General features: G+C 40.2%; 1 pseudogene; it reads left to right on the forward strand.

Moving 5' to 3' along the window:
- Nucleotides 1-12,719: 12,719 nt before the first annotated feature.
- Nucleotides 12,720-25,690, forward strand: LOC100424556 (neuronal regeneration-related protein pseudogene; annotated as a pseudogene).
- Nucleotides 25,691-26,016: the final 326 nt, after the last annotated feature.

Genomic DNA, 26,016 nt, shown 5'->3' on the forward strand with positions numbered 1-26,016 from the left:
ACAGTAAATTGGTACCAGTAGAGTAGGGCACTAGTAAAAAAAAATCCGAAAATGTGGAAGCAACTTTGGAACTGGGTAACAGGCAGAGGTTGGAACAGTTTGGAGGGCTCAGAAGAAGACAGGAAAATGTGGGAAAGTTTGGAACTCCTTAGAGACTTGTTGAATGTCTTTGACCAAAATGCTGATAATGATATGGACAATGAAATCCAAGCTGAGGTGGTCTCAGCTGGAATAAGGAATTTGTTAGGAACTGGAGCAAAAGTGACTCTTGTTATGTTTTAGCAAAGAGACTGGTGGCATTTTGCCCCTGCCCTAGCGATTTGTGGAACTTTGAACTTGAGAAAGATGATTTACGGTATGTGATAGAAGAAATTTCTAAGCAGCAAAGCATTCAAGAGGTGACTTGGGTGCTGTGAACGGCATTTGGTTTTGAAAGGGAAACAGAGCACAAAATTTCAGAAAATTTGCAGCCTGACAATGCAATAGAAAAGAAAATCTCATTTTCTGAGAAGAAATTCAAGCCTGCTGCAGAAATTTGCATAAGTGATGAGAGGCTGAAGATTAATCCCCAAGACAATAAGGAGAATGTCTCCAGGGCATGTCAGTGGGCGTCATGGCAACCAAGAAGGAAGCCCAGAGGGCTATGAGGAAAAAGTGGTTTCATGACTGGACCCAGGGTCCCATTGTTGTGTGCAGCCCAGGGACTTGGTTGGTGCCCTGCGTCCCAGCCACTCCAGCCATGCATGAAAGGGGCCAATGTAGAGCTCAGGCCATGGTTTCAGAAGGTGCAAGCCTTAAACCTTGGCAGCTTCCACGTGGTGTTGAGCCTACCGGTGCACAGAAGTCAAGAACTGGGTTAAGGAACCGCCACCTGGATTTCAGAGGACATATGGAAATGCCTGGATGCCCAAGCAGAAGCCTGCTGCAGGGTCAGGGCTCTCATGGAGAACCACTGCTAGCGCAGTACAGAAGGGAAATATGATGTCAGAGCCCCCCCACAGAGGCCCTACTGGTGCACTGCCTAGTGGGGCTGTGAGAAGAGGGCCACCATCCTCCAGACCCCAGAATGACAGATCCACTTACAGCTTGCACCAGGTGCCTGGAAAAGCCACAGACACTCAACACCAGCCTGTGAATGCAGCCAGGAGGAAGACTGTACCCTGCAAAGCCACAGGGGTGGAGCTGCCCAATACAATGGGAACCCATCTCTTGTATCAGCATGACCTGGATGTGAGACATGGAGTCAAAGGAGATCATTTTGAAGCTTTAAGATTTGACTGCCTTGCTGGATTTTGGACTTGCATGGGGCCAATAGGCCCTTTGTTTTGGCCAGTTTTTCCCATTTGGAATGGGTGTATTTACCCAACGCCTGTACCCCATTGTATCTAGGAAGTAACTAACTTGCTTTTGATTTTACAGGCTCATAGGCAGAAGGGACTTGCCTTGTCTCAGATGAGACTTTGGATTGTGGACTTTTGAGTTAATGCTGAAATGAGTGAAGACTTTGGGGGACGGTTGAGAAGGTAAGACTGGTTTTGAAATGTGAGGACGTGAGACTCGGGAGGGGTCAGGGGTGGAATGATATGGTTTGCCTGTGTCCCCACCTAAATCTCATCTTGAATTTTAACTCCCATAATTCCAATGTGTTATGAGAGGGACCCAGTGGGAGTTAATTGAATGATGGGGGTGGATCTTTCCCATGCTGTTCTCATGATAATGAAAAGTCTCATGAGATCTGGTGTGCAGGGAGTTTCCCTGCACGATTCTCTCTCTCTCTTTGCCTGCTACCATCCAGGTAAGCATGACTAGCTCCTCCTTGCCTTTCACCCTTTCTCATAACTGTGAGGCCTCCCCACTCACGTGGAACTGTAAGTCCAATAAACCTCCTTCTTTTGTAAATTGCTCAGTCTAAGGTATATCTTCAGCAGCAGCGTGAAATTAACTAATACAGGGGTAATCACTGGTTCTTCCCTGTGTGCACATTAATAGACTTGTATCCCATTTCTCCTATTAATCTCCTTTTGTGAGTTGGATGTTCAACATACCTTCAGGGGGTGAAACAGAAGATTTCCATCAGCCCCACTCTTCCCGAAGGCACAGAGGTTAGGGGCTTCTCAAATATAGTTTGGTGGGTAAAGCATTAAGGTTGGGGGGCATATTGATTTGTTGGGTGAGAGATGAAATCATAGGGACTGTCACTTTATGTATTTATATATATATTTTTCTCTCTGTGCCAACCTTACATGTATGATCTTTGTTAAACATATTCAGTTCTTTTTTTTTTTTTAAATACATTCATTTGTCTAAACTGGTAGTTCTCAAGAGGTGATCTTATGTCCTGCTGCCAGGGGACATGTGACAAGGTATAGAGACATTTTTGGTTGCCACCACTGGGCTGTTGGGGGTGGGGGAGGTTCTACTGTCATCTAGTGGGTAGAGGCCAGGGATGCTCCCAAACATTCTTCAGTGAATACAACAGTCTCAAACATCAAAGAATTATCCTGTCCAAAGTGCCAGTAGTGCTGAGGTTGAGACACCTGGTCAAACTCAAAGACCAGTAAAAATTTAGAAAGAGAGAAGAGTGCTTTTGAGTCCCCTTAAACTCATGCTTAAGTTCTTTTATTTTTATTTTTATTTTTTTGAGATGGTGTCTCACCCAGGCTGGAGTGCAGTGATGCCATCTCAGCTCACTGCAAGCTCCACCTCCTGGGTTCACACCATTCTCCTGCCTTAGCCTCCCGAGTAGCTGGGACTACAGGTGCCTGCCACCATGCCCGGCTAAGTTTTTGTATTTTTTAGAAGAGATAAGGTTTCACCGTGTTACACAGGATGGTCTCTATCTCCTAACCTCGTGATCCGCCTGCCCTGGCCTCCCAAAGTTCTGGGATTACAAGCGTGAGTCACTGCGCCCAGCCAACTCATGCTTAGTTCTTAGTTGTACTGATGTATTTTTAATTTATTTGCTGTGTTATTTGTTGGCAGTGTAACCAACCAACCACCCACTGCACACACAAAATTGACTCACTGAGACCACAGCATTGCAGTAAAGAGTTTAATTGGCAGAGCTGGCCATGCCATGTAGGAGATTAGGGGTTTTTAAAATGTAGTTTTTAAAATGTAGTTTGATGGGCAGAGGAGTAGGGTAGGGGGCATGCTGATTGGTTGGGTAGGAGATGAAATCACAGGGAATTGAAGCTGTCTCATTGCGCTGAGTCAGTTCCTGGAGTAGGGGCGGGGTGAGATGGGACTGGTTGGCAGGTCCAGGTGGAGCCATCTGGACATCTCAAAAAGCCAATCTTAGCTTCTACAATAGTGATGTTATTAATACTTGCAAGAGTAATTGGGGAAGTTTCAAATCTTATGACCTCCGGAATAATGGCTTGTAATTATTTCTAATTCAAACCCCTCTTATCCTCCTAACTTGGTAGTCTTTCATTAGTTTTACAAGAACGGATTAGTTTTGGAGAAAGGCTATTATCATTTAAGCTATAAACTAAATATCTCTCCAAGTTAGCTTGGCCCACACCCAGGAGCAAAGACAGGCAACCTATGAAGCTAGAAGCAAGATTAGAGTCAGCCGTGTCAGATTTCTCTACTATCATAATTTTGCAAAGGTGGCTTCAACAGTGCCTGTGATTACTTTCATTGTAAAGTAACACATGTTTTATAACCCAATGACAGTAACTAGATGTTTGATATCATTTGTCAATATTAATTCCCTTACCTACCTTCTTTTATATCACATTATTTTAGTCTGAAAGCAAAATAATCCCTTAACGTCCTTTCTAAAGTAAAATGATTTATCCAGCTTTGTTTTTTTTCTCTATCCCAATCTTAGCATTTTACCTAGGAAAGGCTACAGACATGTTAATCCATGCACATGATTGCTGGACCCATAACAGTTACATAGCCATCATTGTGTTGCTACAATTAACCTCTTTCCTCCAGGCTTACATGTTTACCATCCATGCTTCACAGAGAAATTCTGTTCTCTGGGTACCTATACTCATCATTTCCTCCACTGATCCTTGTTATTTCCAATTCTACCAATCTCATCTATGCTTCCTCTTTTTGGAGCTCTGCTGCTTCTAAAAAGGAAGTTGTTATTGAATTTGTCTTCCATCAGCTCCCTCCCTTCAGAATTCTGTGTATCTGCTCTCTTCCAAGCAAATGGTACTGAGTCAAATGCAGGTCGGTCATGGCACTCACATTTTGGTTCATACAGCTATGAGACATGTATTTTCTCTCCAACTAGAGAAGCTCCTTTCAGGCAGGGACAATGTCTCACTTTTCATGACATCCTGAAACACCAGGTATAGGACTCAAACAAAAAGGCATCCAATGAATAGTGAATTCATGAATAAAATGTAGATAATAAGTTTATATATTTGAGACGACGTGAGCATATGATTTTATGTACTCAGAGTCCTAATTTGGCCATCATGAATTGAAGGAAAAGCATCTCATTTCCACGACAAAATCTTTCCTACAATAAAAATTGTAAGTAAGCTTGGGCACATTTCACATGACTAAGTCATGACCAAAAAGAAACTTGATGTGTAACCTTCAGTAACACACCCGAGTTAGAAAATGTGAATAGGCTTAATGATTCGTGATTAATTTGCTAAAAATTAAAAATCTTATTTATGTGAATACTAAAGCTACACACAGCTGGAGGTATTAGTTGATGTCCTTGTTGACCTAAAAGGAAGAGGCTGAGGCACAAAACATAATTTAAAGAGTTTACTTGAACCAAAGGGAAGACAGCTGCTGAGACACTCTTCCCATTTGCACTGGGGAGTGCTCTGTTAGTATAAGCAGGTTTTTAAAGGCAAAGGGAACAAGGAGTGGTCTGATGTAAAGTTCTTTGACAGGAATTCTCATTGGTTTTCAGAGAATAACATTGCTTAGTGATTGGCCGTCCACTGTGGGACTGCAGGATATAGTTTTATAGTGTCCAGCATATGGCATTTTATGGCTACTTGGCATCAGTTAGTCTAGAGCCTACACGGCAAGTGGCTTCAAGAGATAATTATTTAATTCAACGGGGAGTGATGTGACTGCTGTTTCATTCAGTGCCTTTTGGGGACTGATAATTTAAAGGGGCTCTCATTCTTCAGATAAAAAGTTTCTTTCCTTCCTTTTTCCTCCACACCCTTTTGAACAAATTTCTGTAGTTATCATTTTCCTCCTAATCGTCTTTAGAGCAAATAGAGCAACTAAGCCAACCAGAAAAGCCACAGAAAACACACTTTCCATATACCTACTGTCTATTTTCCTCTTAGATGCATACTTGATCCTAGGACAAAACACTTGTCTCCAAATAACTCGATTTAAAATATGTGAAGAATATCTTTTAAAAAGTGAAGTTTCATAATAAAACTATGTCTACTATGCATTTGCTCTGAGTTTTTATAACTTTCCAAAAAAATATTTATCTTGCCAGTAAATGCGTATCCTATTTCTACAGCTCTGGGATAGTGTCTATTTATTATACATTATTCATCTCTAAACTATTTTACTAAGCCAAAAAGGAGACGAACACATCATACGGAACAGTACTCTGTGTAAGGAGGGAAGCGTCAGAGACTCCATAGTATACTCGCAGTGTGACCAGTGAGAGCTACTGCCCTTCCCTGAGTTGAGATATTCTGAAATAGCTATTGCATTTCTATGTGCCCTCTTTTTTTTTTTTTTTTTTGCCATTATTAGCAAACAGTTTTCATCCATTGGCTGACAAAACTTGAGTAATTGATAGTGCTGGACCTGCAGTAAAGAAACAAGGAATATCAGCCTGAATGTGGAAATGCAAGTTTTAGCGCAATGCAACAGCTATCAAGGAAAAGGTCAAGGACATCTAGGATAAGGGGCGGCAGGCAAGCGGGTTTCAGGGGAGGCCCTTTGACTTTTTGAAAAGCTTTGGAAACAGCACTATAGCCTGAAAAGGCTGATCTACACTGGAAGACACGGTAGCTCCTGGCAAGGAATGATCCCAGCGGAGAAGAGCAACTGCTAATGTGTGATGAAGGATGGATGAGGCCTGGGATGCAATGGACTCATAAAGCACTGATTGCCTGGAGTCCGTGAGAGCTCTCATTTCCAGTAGGAAGTTTCCTTGTCTCCAGGGCAAATGAAGGATATGTGGACATCACACAATTTTTTAAAAATTTAAGTGTAAGCATTTTTGTTCTCCCCATTGATTTGTTCATGCATTCATTTATTCAACTAACATCCATTATGTGTTCTTTGCTGAATGCTGAAGATACAAAAGCATTAAGAAAGGAACTCTGTTCATAAAAGTCTCACAGTTCCTTAGGGGCTGGGTGTGAGATGTTCTTTGCCCCTCTAGATCTATTCTCTGACCTTCACCACCTTGCCCAGTGGTCCCTGGAAGCTGATTTTTCTGGACAGTATCAACAGGGCTCCCTTGCCCTCCAGTTTCAGTTGGGCTCAGCCACTAGGAAGCACAGGAGGAGAGGAAGGGTAGCAGGAGAGGAAAGTGAAACATTGCCCTGGCTTCCTCCACGCCCTGCTAAGGCTCGACAATGGCTGCACTCCGCTACAGCCACAGCTACTGAGAAGCAGCCTGCTCCCAGAGCTACAAGCAGCCCTTCCATTCCTGGCTTTTCCAGGCCCAGGGCTGACAGTGGCCCCCCACAGTGTAGCCTGGAAGTGCTTTATCACTCTTGGTTCTCCTTGACCTCTACATGGCCCCCCCATTAAGCTTTCTTTCATTTATTTCCTCTATGATGACATAACAAGGCTAGCTGGGCACTAAGCAAATGTCCTATAGTGTCAAGTGTATGACGAGGGCAAGAAAGGAGTCATCAGTCCTAACTAGGGGAGTCAGGTGAGGCTATGGTCTATAAAGTCCTGTCCCTATTCACCCTTTCAACTGCATGCTGAAGTTTCCCTAAGAAGATGAAATCAATCACATTATTTTCCAGTAACAGCAGTGGAAAAATCTGATGACAACCCCAGGAAGACAGTTCAATGGCCATGTGATTGACTATATAATGATGTTCCATTTATCTAAAAATAGTACTTTGCTCAACTTACACTGATGCACCTTACAGTTACGAGACACTACCTACTTAAAATAGCACACAGTGAAAGTAGACCTAATCTGCCTCCTAGCTGAGTAGTAACAAAAATGTCTAACAGTTATTGAGTCCTCAACTAATTACATATAGTATTAGTATAATAATTATGTATGGAATTATGAATATAGATATTATGTATAGAATTATGTCTACTAATTTCTTACAATGTCACCACAGAATAATACTATTATTCCCATTTTATAGCAGAAGAAACTGAGGCTTAGACAGATTTAGTGACTTGCTGAAAGTCATAAAGCTAGTAAGTGGCAGAGCTGGGATTGTAATCCCATTTACCTCCATTCTTAACCACTATACTCCTTAATAAAAAAAAATTTCTCATATCATGTGTTAGCTAAGGCAACATAGGATGCATTAACAGATAAACCCTCAAATCTCAGCGATTTACCATAACATTTATCTCTCACTCATATCAAGTCCAGTTGGTAGTGGTTCATGTGGCAAGAGTCTACTCCAGCTCAACAGTTCAGGACCCAGGTAGACAGAGGCTCTGACCTCTTCAACATGTACTTCCAGGGTTGTCTTGAGTACTAAAATCCAGCCAGCAGAAACAAGAGAGAGAGAAAGAAGATTTTGATGATTCAGGGGTGGAAATTCCAGACATAAATTCTACCTATATTCCATTAGCCAGGAATTCATTGCATGATTGGGCAATGAAGTCTAGCTGAGTGTCTAAAAGGAAAGAGAAAGGATTTGATAGACAGCAAGAAGCACAGTGCTTCCAATTATAACTCCCCAATTGTTCTCAGGTGACATGAGGTTCTGTTTCAACCTGATGACCTGAGAATTCAGATGAAGATCAAGTGAATTCCACAATATTTAGTTTTTCCTGTCAATATCATGCCAGACAGGAGAACAGATAACACTCTAGGTCTTTCAAACAATGAGAATTTAATAAAAGGAATTTATACAAGGACTGAGAAGCCAAATAGAGAACTGCGAGACTGCCCAGAGATTAGAGATACAGGAAGCCACCACCATCCCCAGGACTTGAAGGTCAGTAGAATGAGGTGGTGTCATCAGAGTCCCAAAGCTGGGGTTTTTCCAGTGGGAGATACCCAGGAGGAGGGACGGGCTATTGGGCAGGGGGTGAAGCCACAAAGGAGACCCAACTACCAAAGAGGGAGGGAGAGAGAGAAAGGGACTCTCTTCCTCATTGCCCCAAATCTTCCTTTAGGGACTCATTTTGGCTTGTAAATTAAAAATAAAATTCTAAGTACCCCCGCCAACTGAATGTACCCCTCTTGGCCAAGGAAACCCCAGAGAAACTGGATTCCCAGCCATGATGAAACAGTCAGACACACCTCATTATACCTTTTCCAATGATGGAGAATTTCTGTAATGAGATTCCGCTGGGAGGTGGAGATTCACTACCAGTATGGGAGCTGAAGGGGACAGACACTTCCTCTTTCTTCCTGGAGGTAGAGATTGAACACATGACCAAGGTTTAGCCAATTGGATTTTCCCACCTGGGGTCTCAACTCTTGACCACCAGAAGTAACTGGAGAGTTTAGAAAGTATTCACAGCACCAGCATCCAGACAGGGCAGATCCAGTGGGGCCCCTGGGCAGCTCCAACAGTCATTCCAGCAGGGTGTCCTGACTGCTCATGCCAATCATGGCTGTCTGATCCCTCTTGGTTCCTACCTATTTTTTAAGTCTCATTCTTCAAACTTCCCTTTGATCTATGAGCTATTCATTATCTGCTTACATTAATGGGTCATTTCTATTACTTCAACCAATGCCTGACATATCTACCAGTACTTCAACTCACTCCCTCCTTTGTCGTTCTTTTCACCTGTCTGCAAACTTCAACCTTTGTTTATTGACTCTGTCCCCTTCTTTGTTCTCACATCCTGACTTTGGATCAGTGCTGGGGAAAAAAAAATCACATTCTTCAGATTGGAACCAACTGAGAAGTTCAGGCTCTATAACCTCAGGCACAGTCCTTCCAGGAATCCTTAGCTCTTCATCCCATTCCCCTAAACAGCCACTTCAACTCTTAGACGTTCTTCTCAAGCCTCACTTCCATCATCTCTTGCCCTCCTCATTCCCAAGAACTTGCAGCAAACAACATAACGACAAATAGCTTGTCTCTGATTCACAGGCAAACTAGAGACCATGAGATATAAACTCAACTGAATAAACAATCACTGCATGAAATAGTTGCAGTTACACTCATTACGTAACTAGTATTTTGTGCTTCTCTTTTTCACCTTAAGATTATTTCCCCTAAAAAACTACCGAGTATTTACATAGACCACATACACTTTTTCTGCCTAGAGAGTACTTTAATATGTGTGTACTATGTGTGTGTGTGTGCATGTATGTATGACACACACTTCATCTTTTTGTTGGAATAAACTCTCCCTTTCTTTTTTCTTAATTTTGTCCTATAAATGGAGCAACTATAACCAGTGTCATTTCTTTTTAGTTAATTCCTTTAGGATATATTTCCAAAAATAGAATTATTGGGTTAAAGGGCATAAAGAGGCCGGGTGCGGTGGCTCAAGCCTGTAATCCCAGCACTTTAGGAGGCCGAGACGGGCCGATCACAAGGTCAGGAGATCGAGACCATCCTGGCTAACATGGTGAAACCCCGTCTCTACTAAAAAAAATACAAAAAACTAGCCGGGCGAGGTGGCGGGCGCCTGTAGTCCCAGCTACTAGGGAGGCTGAGGCAGGAGAATGGCATGAAGCCGGGAGGTGGAGCTTGCAGTGAGCTGAGATCTGGCCACTGCACTCCAGCCTGGGCGACAGAGCCAGACTCTGTCTCAAAAAAAAAAAAAAAAAAATATATATATATATATATATATATACACACACACACACATGCACGCACATATCTATACAGCTAATAATAATGACAGCTACTAGTAACTGAAGATGTACTGTAGGCCAAGCACTGTGCATCTCTTTGAAGCCCCATGCTGACTCGTTAGCGTATGTATTATTATTCCCATTCCTGTCGCTAGTAATTTGCCCAAGAGCTGCCACCAAGTGGCAGGAACCAGGTCCCAGCTCCGTTTCCCTGACTGGGAAGCATTTTTCCACTGCACCACATTGCCTCCCAGCTACCTGGTGATAAAAAGCAAGCCATGCCAACCAAACTCCCACTGAAGAACCTACTCCATTAAAACAAAAGCCAGCCATCTACTAAGCTCATTTGAAACTGATTAAAAGAGTTGTCCCAATTACTAAAATTGTGTGACCAACAGACAAGATGATCTCTAAAATCTCCTTCAGTTTTAACATCATAGGATTCTAATTTCCACTGTCCACTTTTCATTCTTCTATATGTAATAAAAATAGGAAGAGTACAAACTTCAAAAAGAAGTAGAACCCATTTTGATTTTATTAAAAATATGTTTCTGAAGCATAATTTTAGGGCCAATAAAATCCTTCATGTGAATTAAGTTTAAAATGGTCATAAAAGAAAATAAAAATAGTAAATTAAATATTTTACAATTATTTTAAACTAACATGTAATAAAAAAACTGATTTAACAGATTATTTGAAATACAATGGTCCTATAAGATGATAGAGGAGAATAAATATTATGTTCGACTTAAGATTAAAAAATAATAGTAATAATAAACAAGTGCCCACTTAGTTAACAAGGAATATGCTTTATTTAAGTAGATTGTAAAGCCTGGTCAAAAAATATATATTTATTAATTCCAAACTACTAATACTATCACTTCAACTTTTCTTTTTTAACAACTATTGACTAAATTATAATTTTTGCTTACATTATTTTCATAGAAGATTGGGTAATATGCACATTAAATGGAAGCATGTGTTAAATATTCAGGCTAAACATGGTAGTCCCCATTAAATCTTAGATCTTAGTAGATTTTCCTTTTTTGAAAAGAAATTGAATTCTGGAATGCTTTCCCATCACTGCTGTTGATACAGGCCAAAAGAGGTATCCCATGACAAGCATTTCTGCAGTTGTACCTTAAATCTTCCAAGAAAGGAGTCTAAGGAGTTTCATATATTGAAAAGAAATAGAAATTAAGATAAAAAGGAAATAGAGATTTTAAAAAACACACACACAAAACTAAGTCACATTATGAAATGAAAATTTAAAAATCCTTACCTGGAGTTTTCTAAAAATAAAACACTTTGTACTGGGTAAGAATAGACATAGAACACCAGACAAAAGGCCTCTTCATGGTGTGATTCTATGAGTTTCTAGTATTTTTTTAGTCCACATTTTTCTAGTCAAAATCTTTAGCAACATGAGATGTATTGCCTGAAGAGGGCACCCTTTCCTTCAACACCAAAATCTATTTGCTGAACCCCTAATATGTAAACAAACCTGTGGGATAAAAGCACTATATCAACTTCATTTTCAGGAGCAATGCTGTTTTAAATTAAGTTAAATTTTTAGTCAAACATACATATATATATATAAAATATATATATAAGCGTATATTATTTATATAAATAACACAGTTTAAAGCATGAGAAGAAAAAGGACTCCTGTATGCCCAGGATTAAATTTAGGAAATAGAAAAATTCCAGTAACTTGGAAGTTCCCATATGCTTCTCCCAGTGTACTTTCGTCTCTCATCCTTAAGGGAATCACTTTTCTGAATTCTGTTTTTACAATTCCCTTGCCTTTCTTTAAGTTTTGGGGGTTTGTTTTTTTGTTTTGAGATAGCTGGAGTTCAGTGGCATGATCTCAGCTCACTACAGCCTCTGCCTCCTGGGTTCAAGCAATTCTTGTGCCTTAGCCTCCAGAGTAGCTGGGATTACAGGTGTGAGCCACCACGCCCAGCTAATTTTTGTATTTTTAGTAGAAATGGGGTTTCATCACGTTGGTCAGGCTGGTCTCAAACTCCTAACCTTAAGCAATCTGCCCGCCTCGGCCTCCCAAAGTTGCAGGGATTACAGGTGCAGGGATTACAGGCTTCCCAAAGTGCTGGAATTACAGGCCACGCCCATCCTCTTTATAGTTTTATTAGCTATGTATTGTTTAATTTTGCCTTCTTTAACCTTACTATAACTGTATCAGGCTGTATGAATTCTTCTCTGACTTCCTTTTTGGATCAATATTAAGTGATTCAGATCCAATCATACTGATACATGTATCACACTGATACTGGTACATGCATTTTTGGCACCATGCAGTGTTCCATTCTATGACTATATCACAAATTATTACTTATTACCTATGCTTCCGTGGTAGACTTTTTGTTTGTTGCTGTTACAGGTAACAGTGCTGCGAACTGTTATGCATGAGCCTGGCAGCACACATACACAACAGTTCCCTTAAGACAGAGACGGGCAAAGCATGACTCCCACAGGACAAACCCAGCCCACTGCCTGTTTTGGTATGGCCCACAGCTAAGAGTAATGGGTATAAAAATAGGAAAAGGAAGAGAAGAATGTTTTGTGACATGTCAAAATTAAATGAAATTTAAATTTCCGTATCCACAAATGAAGTTTCATTGAACACAAACACACCTAGTCACTGACATGTTGTCTATGGAACAGATCTTTGGAAGCCCAAAACTTTTATAACACTATCTGGGCTTTTACAGAAAATGTTGGCAGATCCCTGCTGTAGGTTAAAAATGCTCTAAGATGGACATTTGTGTTTCAGGTGTAGAGGGGAAAGAGAGTGAACAGGGAGAGGGGCTTTTGTCTGTTGGTCTCCCTGGACTGAAGAGAGGGAGAATAGAAACCCAAGACTAGGATTCTCAAAATGGTTTATTACCCAGAACTCTGTCTGGGTCAGTCAAGAACCATTTCCAAACAAGGAGATGGAGAGAAGGCTTCCTAAGGGAAGACTTTCTGTCCCAAAGGAATTGAGCCGCAAGAAGAACAATGAGACCAACTCTGTCTCCCTGACTCCACTGGGCAGCAATGAAGTCTGCTCCCCAAGAATCAGTTACCTCCAATATGGTTTGGTTCTGTGTCCCCACCCAAACCTCATCTCCATTTGTAATCCCCATGATCCCCATGTGTTGAGGGCAGGACCTGGCGGGAGGTGATTGGATCATGAGGCTGGTTTCCCCCATGCTGTTCTTGTGATAGTAAGTGAGTTGTCACTAGATCTGATGGCTTTATAAGGCGTTCTTCCCGCTTCACTCCTTCACTGTCTCTCGCCTGCCACCATGTAAGATGTGCCTTTGCTACCCCTTTGCCTTCAGCCATTATTGTAAGTTTCCTGAGGCCTCCAAAGAGGTTTCCTTTATAAATTACCCAGTCTGAGGTATTTCTTTATATCAGTGTCAAAATGGACTAAAACACCTCCACTTTTTAAAATCCGAACACCTCCATTTGTATTATATATGGTGTGTGGGTTTTGATGAGGTCGTGGTATCATCTATGGGACTTTTTTCTCTGCAAATCATCAAGTGTAAGAAGAAACAATGGGGCTCTGAGCCTTGCTATAATTTACAGTGAACAAATAGGTATCATCAAATCAGTTTCTAGACATTCTGTCTCAGGTGGAAATGCTCAGATTTCACACTGTGAATACATGTTTACAACCCTTACAGGTGGGCCTACGGGCCTGATTCACTACAACACTGTCTGCCACAACTGTCTCCCACCCTGTTCACCCGACCAACCCACTCCTGCCTTTTCACTCAAACAGCTCCTGCTTCTTGCAGAGGCTGAGACTCCCCCACCACCACCACTTTTTTTTTTTTTCATTTACATGTATCAAGCCTCATAGTTTATGTTCATCAATTGTCTGTATATCTCTATATTTTATCCCTGTACCCTTTTGATGTATAGAAGTAGTTTGAAACTCACTGTTTCCTTATGGTAAGTGACTGAGATGCTGCCACAGGACCTGAGACACTGATGAATGGTGCTATTTTGGATTTTATTTTATTTATTTACTTCTTTCTTTTAGATGGAGTCTTTGTCACCCAGCCTGGAGTGTGGAGTGCAGTGGCGTGATCTTGGCTCACTGCAGCCTCTGCCTCCTGGGTTCAAGCAATTCTCCTGCCTCCCGAGTAGCTGAGATTACAGGCATGCACCACCACACCTGGCTAATTTTTGTATTTTTTTAAGAGACCGAGTTTCACCATGTTGGCCAGTCTGGTTTCTAACTCATGACATCAGGTGACCTGCCCACCTCAGCCTCCCAAAGTGCTGGGATTACAGGCATGAGCCTCCACACCTGGCCTATTTTGGATTTTCAACATGCTCCTTGGCAAGGTAGCCCCGAAGGAGTTATCTTTTCCTTCCACTTTCTAAGAAGGTATTGGTACTCTGTTTCCCTGGATATTGTTCTCTAGACTGGATTGACTTGTTTTCCTCATGTCTTCAGTGCAGCTTTCTTCCTCAGTGGTGTAGGCTGAGTGAATGCTGCCATAGTGTGTGAGAGACTAGTGTCTCACTGGCTGGCACTTACAGACATGCAGTCACAGTAGCGTGGATGACACTCATGGACGTGCAGTGACAGTAGCAGGGGCAATCACAAAACTGTAATTTACTTACCAAATCTCTTCTTTTCCATCACCTTGCCTGCCTGTTTAGAGAAAGAAAAACAATAATTTTAAAGGGATTTTGAGGTGTCTCTTTGGATCCTTATTGTTTGAAAGGGTATTGGAGATGGGGGGAGGCAAACTCTTTTTAAATAAATTCCCTCTGGAAAAAAAATCCAAAACACTGGCATCTGAGAAGGAATATGAAAATTACACCTTTTCCAAAAATTAAGTTGGAAAAAATGTCTTTACAAAATAAGAATAATTTTTGAAAGTAGAGCACTCTTTTTTATTGGCAGTTTTGATAAGCAAGGCATAGATTTTACATCTTTGTCCTTGCCCCCCCCAAAATGGGATAAACAAAAATAAAATACCATCTATTCATGGAATGTTGTTGTGTTAGCCAGTCTAAAGCCCATCCTATTTTTTATGTAGCCCTTTTTCAGCTCTTCCTTTGACAGGGCAGGCCTTGTTTGGAATTGTTCTACTTCTGACTATTAAATATCTGTAAACCAAAAACAAAATTCTAAGCCCCACCCACCCCCCAACCATCTGAATGGACTTCCTCCTCAGCCAGGGCACTCTCAAATTTATCCTGAAAGACTGGGTCAGGCATTGATGGGAAGTGGGGGATAAACAGGCCTCATTATATCCCTCCAGCTTTAACATCAACACAGACCTTAAGTCTGAAAAGAAACATTTACAATCTATTCTCTCTGAATCCTGCTACCTGTAGGCTTTATCTGCACACTAAACTTTGGTCTCCACAACCTCTTTCAACCAATTACCAATCAGAAACTTTTTAAATCTACCTATAACCTGGAAACCCCCACCTTCCCGCACGCTTCAAGTTTCCCCACCTGTCTGGACTGGACCAGTGTATATGTTAAATATATTTGATTGACATCTCATGTATCCCTGAAATGTGTAAAATCAAGCTGTGCTTGGTTTTACCAACAACCTTGGGCACATGTTCTCAGGATCTTCTGAAGATTTATTCTTATGTGCAGAATAAATCTCTTCAAAGATTTTAGAGTTTGACTCTTTTCTTTTCTTTCTTTTCTTTTTTTCTTTTTTGAGACAGAAAAACAGCCTGTGTGGCCCAGGCTGGAGTGCAGTGGCACGATCTCATCTCACTGCAACCTCCACCTCCCAGGTTCAAGTAATTCTCTTGCCTCAGCCTCCTGAGTAGCTAGGACTACAGGTGTGCACCACCACATCTGGCTAATTTTTGTATTTTTGATACAGACAAGGTTTCACCATGTTGGCCAGGCTGGTCTTGAACTCTTGACCTCAGATGATCCACCTGTCTCAGCCTACCAAAGTGCAGGGATTACAGGTGTGAGCCATCTCACTCGGCCAAGTTTGACCCTTTGTCAACACACCGATGACCCGTGCACTGCATGTCTTTGTTCTCTTCTCTCTCCCCCATTGGCCTGAGTTTCTTGTGCATTCCTCCTCTCTTTCCTTTGTTAGAACAGGTACATCAGCTGTGCAAATAGAGAAAAAAAAAAAACAGCATTCCGCACATGTGGCATTTAGTATAGAGCTGCAGTTGTGCACTGCAGAAAATGCGGGCTTTTGTAACAACATGATCTTTACTGATGCACTCATGACAAGTACCCAGTGTATTTTAGCTATTTTAGTAGTATTTGTTCAATAAATATGCAAGCTGTACGGTAAAGATAAATAAATAAATACCTAAGACAGAAATACCAAAACATGGAGTAGGTGCTTTCTTTCTTTTTTCTTTTGAGACAGGGTCTCCCTCTGTCACCCCGGCTGGAGTGCAGCGGTGCCATCTTGCTCACTGCAGCCTTAACCTCCTGGGCTTAAGTGATTCTCCCACCTCCACCTCTTGAGTAGCTGGGACCACAGGGACAGGCCACCATATCCAGCTAATTTTTGTTTTATAGTTTTTTGGGAGGTTATTTTGTTTTGTTTTTGTAGAGACAGGGTGATGTGGTTTGGCTGTGTACCCACCAAAATCTCATCTTGAATTGTAGCTCCCATAATTCCCATGTGTTGTGGGAGGTACCCAGTGGGAGATAATTTAATCATGGGGGCATTTTCCCCATACTCTTCTCATGGTAGTGAATAAGTCTCATGAGATCTGATGATTTTATTAGCAGTTTCTCCTTTCACTTGACTCTCGTTCTCTCTTGCATGCCACCATGTAAGACATGCCTTTTGTTTTCTGCCATGATTGGGAGGCTTCCCCAACAACGTGGAACTGTGAGTCCATTAAACCTCTTTTCTTTTATAAATTACCTAGTCTTGAGTATGTCTTTATCAACAGCTTACAAACAGACTAATACGCAGGGTTTCACCATGTTGCCTGGGCTGGTCTCACATTCCTGGACTCAGACGATGCTCCCACCTCAGCCTTCCAAAGTGCTGAGATTACAGGTGTGAGCCACCATGCCCAGTCCTGCACATTTTTTATTTCCCTTGATTTCCAAAGTGACTCTACACACATATATTCCCATCATTTTCAATGTATGAGCATTCTCAATGTTTTCATGGTATATGCAGAAAAAACAGATCAGCTATAGAAATAAAGAAACTACTCTTCAGTGTACCTAGGAGTTGTGGTGGAAATTTCTAACACTTTTGCTGTACCTGCAATAAACTATTAATAATAATTATGACTGTATGTTGGCTAATGTTGTATAACTTTCCTTAGTTTAAGCCCATCAGTAGACAGGGTCCTGGAATGTTGATGTTGTCTAGACAACATCCTCTTATGATATATTGATCAAGGCCATGGCCTGGGGTGCCCAGCTCCTCCATATAGAGGGATTTCATCTGGCTGAGCCCATCCATGGACCCTACAAAACCAGGATGGTACCAAGTGAATCGAGTGTAATTGGTGCAACTCTCATGTGTTTGTGAATTTGTCCTACAACCCCCTGCTTCTGAGACCTAAAATGAGCTCTAAAGCTTAATTCAGAGCTTATTTTCCAGGCTGCCCTCATGATAACTGAAGAGTTTTCATACAGCAAGTATGCCAGCAAATAATTTAGTATCTACAATGTGTTCTGTTCTAGGGTTTGAAAAAAAGGAAAGCAGGCATCCATGAAATAAAAGAGTGCCAAAAACTCAAATACTATAAAAAGGAAGCCCCTTTTATATTTAATACAAAATAATTACAGTGTATTAAGAAAGAAAATACCAGATTCAGTGAAGTGTGTCAGTGCTTTAACCTATTCTAATTCTACTTTCTCATATTAATTGAGAGAAAGGTAGGCTAGGCGCGGTGGCTCATGTCTGTAATCCCAACACTTTGGGAGGCCAAAAAGGGTGGATTACCTGAGGTCAGTAGTTCAAGACCATCCTGGCCAACATGGCGAAACCCCATCTTTACTAAAAATACAAAAGTTAGCTGAGGGTGGTGGTGCGCACCTGTAATCCCAGCTTCCTGGGAGGCTGAAGTAGGAGAATAACTTGAATCCAGGAGGCGGAGGTTGCAGTGAGCTGAGATTGCACCATTGCACTCCAACTTGGGTGACAAGAGTGAAACTCCATCTCCAAAAAAAAAAAAAAAAAAAAAAGGTTGAGAGAAGGGTAGTATTTAAAAGAGGTTAGGCTTATGGCAGTGGAAAATCCAATGTATCTGGCACCTAGAAGGTGTTTTTGTTTTTAAATCTTTGCTCTTTCATATGACAAAAATATTTTCTATAAATATCCTGTAATAGTTATATTTGTTTTCTTGATTTTATAGTTTAAAAACCATTATCAATAAAAAAGATGAATACGATTCCATTGTAAAGGCATTTATTCAAACACACTAAAATGATTCACATAACAACTCAAATTTGCATTTTACCAAAGAAAAATATTACACCTCATAGCTTCTATGTTTCATTGTTTTAACATTTAAACACAAATAAAAACTCGAAGTGATCATAGAGAATGAAGGAGAGGAAGTAACTTGCAGTTTGTTTCTTCTCTTTACAGTCGTGGTTTCACTATTGTTTATTGTGAATCTGTTATTTTAATGCAGGAATACTAATACCACAGGGCTTGGAGAGGTGAACTATGCCCCGAGTGCTCTCTACTAATTCTGAACTCTTACAGCTTACCCTAGAGATGAATGTGTGGTTTGCTGCAGCCTGTGTGTTGCCGATTGTTTGTATAAATCTGGTAGTTCTCTTAATTAATTTCCACGTAGAATCCAACATTGATTAAAGATTTAGTAATACAAATGTACTAAATTGATGTTTACATAGCCCTAGCTAGGAATAGAGACAGAGCTAGAGACAGAAACAGATTACTAAAACTTACCAATAACCGCAGCACGTAGAATTGTGGTGTCCACAATGGTAACTACTACCCACGTGGCAGCTATCAAGCTCTTGAAAGGAGGCTAGTCTGAATTGACAATGGTAATGTAAAATACTCAAAAGATGTCAAAGGCTTAATATGATAAAAAGAATGTAAAATATTTGTTGTTTTAAGCTGCAAAGCTTTAAGATAATTTGTTATCTAGAAAACTAATACAGTAAAAGAGGAAAATGAGATATTCCAAGATACTCATAAACTGTTTTCTTAGTATTCTCTTAATATTTATATTAGTTTTTATTAGCTTGGCCAATACTTAATTTTCAATGGACGTTACTCATATAAAACAATTAGTTTTAAATATTTACAATGTAAACCAAAGATATGTTTTAGTTCTAGAGATGGATGGGTATTGATTGCACAACAATGTGAATGTATTGAATGCCACAGAACTGTACATTTTTTTAAAAAGGTTAAAATGGTAAATTTAGTATAACATATTTTACTACAATAAAAAAGAGATGTTTTTAATAGTTAAAAATTTTCAGAGAAAATAATACTATTATACTGAATAATACAAGTGAATAGTCATTAGTACAGGAAAAATTGCTTTTTATTATTACTGTTCCAGAAAGCCTTTATGGCTTAAAAGATGGCTGTAGAATTAATAACTGAATTATGAGCTATTTGGTGCCTGTATAAGTTGTTCTTTTACAAAAGCCTTTGAAATAACAGCTTAACAGCTTTCCTGTCTGTCTCAAAGTCTAATACTTTCATCCAAAAGGAAGTCTTTAATATCTGAATGACAATGTGGTTATGTATGAGAATAGGTATCATGTGTAATAACATAAAACTCCAGGAGAAAAATCCCTTACGAAGAGTAGTCCATTCACTTTCTTTAATGTAAAATGAATATTTTAAAATATGATGCTAAAAACATGCTATATATGAGGCAAATATTAACAAAAACCTCAGATATGTGGATTATTGATGAGGGTAAAGTAACTGCAGTTAGAATATATAAAGGATCTGTAGGTATGCTCAATGCACAGCTATCAGCTACTGTTCTCCACTTTATCTAGCCAAGCCAGTGTTCCCAAGCCTTGCTGACCACCAGAATCAGAACGGAACATCTTGACAAATGCCTAAGCTGTACCCCATAAAGTCCAAAGGTCTAACCATAGCTCAGGCTTTGAGAGACACAGAGAGAGAGAAACAGAGAGATCAGGGTTGGGGAGATGGTTCTTTGTCTGTTTTTTCAGGTCCCCAGGTTATTTTGAACTAGGAAGCCAATGGCTTTTTTTCTGTCGGCTGGAAATCTCAAGCAAATACCTGGGATTTGTGTATTCTTGATTCACATGGTAATTTCTGAACTTTTTTTTTTTTGAGACGAAGTCTCGCTCTGTCTCCAGGCTGAAGTGCAGTGGCGCGATCCCAACCTCCCAAAGTGCTGAGATTACAGGCATGAGCCACCGCGCCCGGCAGATTTCTGAACTTTCTTAGTTTCTTCTTGGAAGCATTTGAGAAAGCTGATAATTGGTCCTTGAAACACTTGACCCACTTGGCTTCCAAGACACCACACTCTCTGTTTTTCTCCTACAGTTCTGGCTGTGCCTTCTCAGGCACCTCTAAAGTTTGGGGTGCCCCAGACCTCAATTCTTGAATAAAGACCAACTGGGCCAAATTAATGTGCAGCCCATTTGATTTCACCTCACAGCCTCTTCTTCAAAACGGATTTTTTTTGGTTTTATATTTTTAAATGAAAGTTATACATGTCCATAATTTAAAGAGTTACATAAATTCTAAAAGGCTTGTTAAGAAAAATGGCAGCCTCTACAACTTTGCCATTTCCAATAATGCAACTACATTTCATTCTTTTCAACCAGTTCTTTTGTATTTCCCTCAATGGTTCTGAAGAACATTCTTATATAGGTATGCCTTGGATATTTTTATTTATTTATTTATTTACTTTTAAACATTATTTATTTCCCACTGTAGGAGATGATTTTACTCTTTATTTTTATTTTTTGAGATGGGGTCTCACTCTATCACACAGGCTGGAGTGCAGTGGCACAATCATGCCTTACTGCAGCCTCAACCTCCCAGGTTTAAGTGATCCTCTCACCTCAGCCTCCCGAGTGGAGGGGACCAGATGCCCAGTTAATTTTTTTTTTTTAATTTTTGGCAGGGGTGCGGTGGCTCACGCTTGTAATCCCAGCACTTTGGGAGGCCGAGGTGGGTGGATCACCTGAGGTAGGGAGTTCAAGACCAGCCTGACCAACACTGTCTCTACTAAAAACACAAAATTAGCCAGGTGTAGTGGTGCGTGCCTGTAATCTCAGCTACTAGGGAGACTGAGGCAGGAGAATCGCTTGAAGCTTGAACCCGAGATGTGAAGGTTGTAGTGAGCCGAGATCGTGCCACTATGCTCCAGCCTGGAAAACAAGAGCGAAACTCCATCTCGAAAACAAACAAACAAAAACATTTTGTAGAGATGGGGTCTTCCTGTCTTGCCCAGGCTGATCCCAAACTCCTGGGCTCAAAGCGTTCCCCCCACCTCGGTCTCCCAAAGTGTTGGGGTTACAGGTGTGAATCACAGTGCCAGGCCTGATTTTACATTTTAAAAAGTACATCTAGACACACACACAAACACTCCTCCCAATGTCTCACCCTCCCACTATGTTGTAAGTTTGATTAGATCGATATTCAGTGTTTCTATTTTATGCCCGTGTAAAATGGAAACACTGTTGGCAGCTAAATCAAAAAATCATATATTACTTATTTTCCTTTCCTGACAATTTTTTTCTCTAGAACTTATATAATTGCCTTTTTAAAAGGGTGCCTAAATTTCTAATATTTAATGCTAATTTATTCCCAACTTTTCCTCCAGTTGAGCCAATCTCCTCTCAGTGCTTTCAACCCCATGAGGTGTTCTACCATTTTGGACTTTTTGAAACTGTCTCTCCTGGTGCTTTCTGACCTGCTCCATCGGGATTAACTGATAGGTCAGCTGCACAGAGGTCATTTCAATGTCTTCCTGTAACATGGTCCTAGAGATACTTTTCATTGTTCTCTTATGAATCACCTGTTTCTCAGATCCCATGCCATCTTCTTGGGTTCACTCCCTCATTTGGCAAGAATGCTTTGAAATTTCATTATCACGTGTCTCAATGTGGGTCTTAGACATATTTCATTGGGTACTCAGAGGGCCCTTTTAATGTGGAAATTTACATCTGGGAATTTTTCTTGAATTATTTCTTTGATGATTCTCTCCCTCCGTTTTCTCTGCTCTCCTTTTCTGCAATTCCAAAATTACTCCTTTGATTTCTCATTTATAAAACATTTTTCTAGGCTGGGTGTGGTGGCTCATGCCTGTAATCCCAGCACTTCAGGAGACTGGAGCAGGAGGATTGCTTGAGCCCAGGAGTTTGAGACCAGCCTCGGCAAGATGGTGGGACCCCCATCTCTACAAAAGAATTTTTAGAAATTAGCTGAGCCTAGTGGCAAATGGCTGTGCTCCCAGCTACTCAGGAGGCTGAAGAGGGAGGATTGCTTGAGGTCAAGAGGTTGAGGCTGCAGTGAGCTGTGTGTATGCCATTGCACTCCAGCCTGGGCAACAGAGCAAGATCCTGTCAAAAAACAAAAAAAAGGAAAACAAACAAACAACAATAACAAAAAACCCTTTTCTTTTTTTTTTTATTTTTTTTGTTCTAGGAAGACTTCTTGCACTTTTTCTTCTAAGCATTCTTTGGAATTTTTCATTTTTACTATTATGTTTTTAATTTTCATGAACTATTTTCTATTCCCTAAATCTTCTCTTATTTTTAATTATAAGATAATAATTTTCTTATATACATATAATCTCACATTTAATTATAAGAAAAGCACAATTTTTTTCATCTTTCTTAAGATATTTTGTGTTTTTTCACATTTTCTTTTCCATGCATAACCTCTTTTTCATATAGATTATTTTCTTCTTGTGGTTTGTTTATTTTGGCCTTTGTCTTTCATATTGGAGGGTTTGCTCAAAATGTGGTGGTTCTCGGCTGTCATCTCATATTTAACGGTAGGGGACAAAAAGTTGATTAGAAGTTCTGCATGCTATATCAGATATATGGATGACCTGGCTGAGCATTTCACTGGGGAACTGTCAACATCAGTAGTTCTTGTTCTTTCTTTTTGGGCTGGTTACAATCTCACAAGGTTCTACCAGCATTCCAGGAAAATAGATCAACAAGAAGCATGGGGTGGTATCAATATTCATAGTATATCAATTTTTATTTATTCCTCCTATCTTCACTTTGGTGTCCTGAACATAATCCGTATCTAGGGTTTCTCAGTCAAGAAATCCTCAGCATAAATGCTAGATAATAAATCTCCAGCCTTCTGCTGATGTGTGTAGTAAAGGGGCAATCACCATCGACATGGGGTATAAGGAGTCTAGAGATCTAACTACTTCTTAAACAGATTTTCAGTCAATCTTTCTGGTCTTAGTCACCTTCACCTTAACTTGCAGAAGTATCTGGGTCTATCAATTCCTGAATCAGTGTGTGGTAGAGAGAGTCTACCTTGGAACTAGTTGCTCTTGGCTTTCCTACAGCCAGTGTGGGATTCAGCTCTCTCAAGGCTGCCGTGACAGTCCCCACTCTTCCAACTACTTTCCACCCTCCACAATTAGCTATGGTTTCCCACCACCTCTTCTCATTCTCTTTGTCCTTGTGGATTTATATCTTCCAAATATATCCCTTTATTTCCGTTTTAGTGTGGTTTTAGAAGAGGTGGAAGTCAATGTATGCGGACAACTTGCTACTTTTGATGCGAAGCCTCAATCCAGGTTTTACGATTAATAAAACTAATATTTAATGTTTATCCATCAGATTGATTCTGTGATTTGAGGTTATTAATTTACTTTTCTGAGCCTTTTAAAAAATTCTAGTTTTCTTGTTCATTGTAATATCTCTTTCATCTGTGTATTAGATATATCATTAATGTTACATAAAATTAACCATTCAATGTTTCAGCAAATTATTGTGAAAAACTTTTCAAAGGGTATTTTTATGGTTGAACATGGAATTTTTTTCTCCATTACCAAAACTAAAAACTAATACACACTGCTATGGACTGAATGCTTGTGTCCTCCCAAATTCATATGTTGAAATCCTAACCACCAAGATGATGATATTAGAAGTGGGGCCTTTGGGAGGTGATTGGGTCACGGGAGTAGAGCCCACATGGATGGAATTAGTGCCCTTATATAAGACGTCAAAGAGAGTACCCTCATTCCTCCACCATTTGAGGACACAGTGAGAAGGTGGCCCTCAGCAGACAGTGAATCAGCTGGCACTTTGATTTTGGACTTCCCAGCCTCCAGAACTGTGAGAAATAAATCTTTGTTATTTATAAGCTACTCTAGTTTATGATATTTTGTTATAGCTGCCTGAATGAACTAAGACACATACACAAAAATGTAAACTGAGCATTAAGACATAAAGATATGGAATGGGATATTTGACATACAGGAATGACTAAACTTATTGAAAATCTTTAATTATTTAGATGTCCAACTATATAATTACCTAAACCTTTCATTTCGAAATGGGCCTGTCTATAGCAAATTATATTTGTCAAACTACATTTTAATAAGATCTTATCAAGTCAAATGATGACACTATTTTTTAAAATGTGATAATAACCAGTACTCAAGAATTTTCTGCTTTCTGCAGAAGTCTTTATCCTTGTGCTAGTCAGAGAACATTTTGTAAAGCAAAATATGAAAACTGTAATGGTAAAAACTTTAAACTTATTTTATGGACATCATGTCTGAAGTTTGTTGAAAAACAATTGGTTTTCTTAACATTAAGAAGGGACTAAGAACTCTGATTGTCCCTTACAAAGGACAAAGGGTGGATGTACAATCCTCTTACAGGAAGGATGTCTGAGTCATCTGAAACCGTCATACCACACACACACAGATACACACACACACACACACAGAGACAGAGAGAGAGAGAGACTTATTGAGTACTTAATCACTGAAAGAAAATGGGATTAGAAAAAAGTCAAATAGCAGTTAGTATGGGAAAGTCTACAGGTTTAAAATTCTTTTTTCTTGACTTAAACACTGTATTTGTACATTATCACACTGCTGTAGAGAAATACCTGAGACCAAGTAATTAATTTATGAAGAAAAGAGGTTTAACTGGCTCACAGTTCCACAGGCTCTACAGGAAGCATGTCTGGGGAGGCCATAGGAAACTTACAACCATGGCAGAAGGTAAAGAGGAAGGCGAAGAGGAAGGCAGCATGTGTTCATGTGACCACAGCAGGAAGAAGAGAGAGAGGAGCGGTGCTACATACTTTTAAACAATCAGATCTTTTGATAACTCACTCACTATAATGAGAATAGCACCAAAGGGGAAATCTACCCCCATGATCCAATCACCTCCAACCAGGCTTCAACTCCAACACAGGGGATTACGATTTGACATGAGATTTGCGCAGGGACACAGACTCAAACCATATCAAACACAATGGTCCTTTAAGAATTTAAGGCTGTATGATCCACCTTAAATTATGACTTGTGGGTTATCTTTGACACATAAGTTTGTTTGAGGCCAGTATTTCTTTTAAGAGTATACCTAGGTCTCCTATGTAATATTGTTCACTTCAGGAAATACAGACTAAATTCCATATGAATGCAGGTACAATTGGAAATGACAGAGGTGAGAAGGTGGTAGATCAAGGTAATTTTGATGAAAAAGAACACCACAGTGGATCAGACAGCTTCATCTGGAGCACAGCAATTTATACAGCGGCTGCCCAAACAGGCTAAATATTCAGTTTCCAAACCAGGGATGTTTCAGAAACATCAGGAATTATGTGGTGCTCAGGAAACAAAACAAAACAAAACAAAATCCAACTTTCCCTTCCTGCGAAGTCTCTTAAATTTAACTCTTTGCAGAGGTGCTAAAAAAAAAGGTGTCAGGCTCAATCCCAAGCTGGAAGGAGTACACTAGCACTTTAGAGGGTGCTGAAGTTTTCAAACACAAATCTCTTACACGGCTTTATCCTCACACATTCTGAGGACGTGGTTGGGGTATCTCTCTGACCAAGGCAGAAACTAAAGCACACAGCAATTCAGTGGCAGTGCTTCTCTAT

Source organism: Macaca mulatta, chromosome 5 (genome assembly GCF_049350105.2).
Source record: "Macaca mulatta isolate MMU2019108-1 chromosome 5, T2T-MMU8v2.0, whole genome shotgun sequence".
Classification (NCBI taxonomy): Eukaryota; Metazoa; Chordata; class Mammalia; order Primates; family Cercopithecidae; genus Macaca; species Macaca mulatta.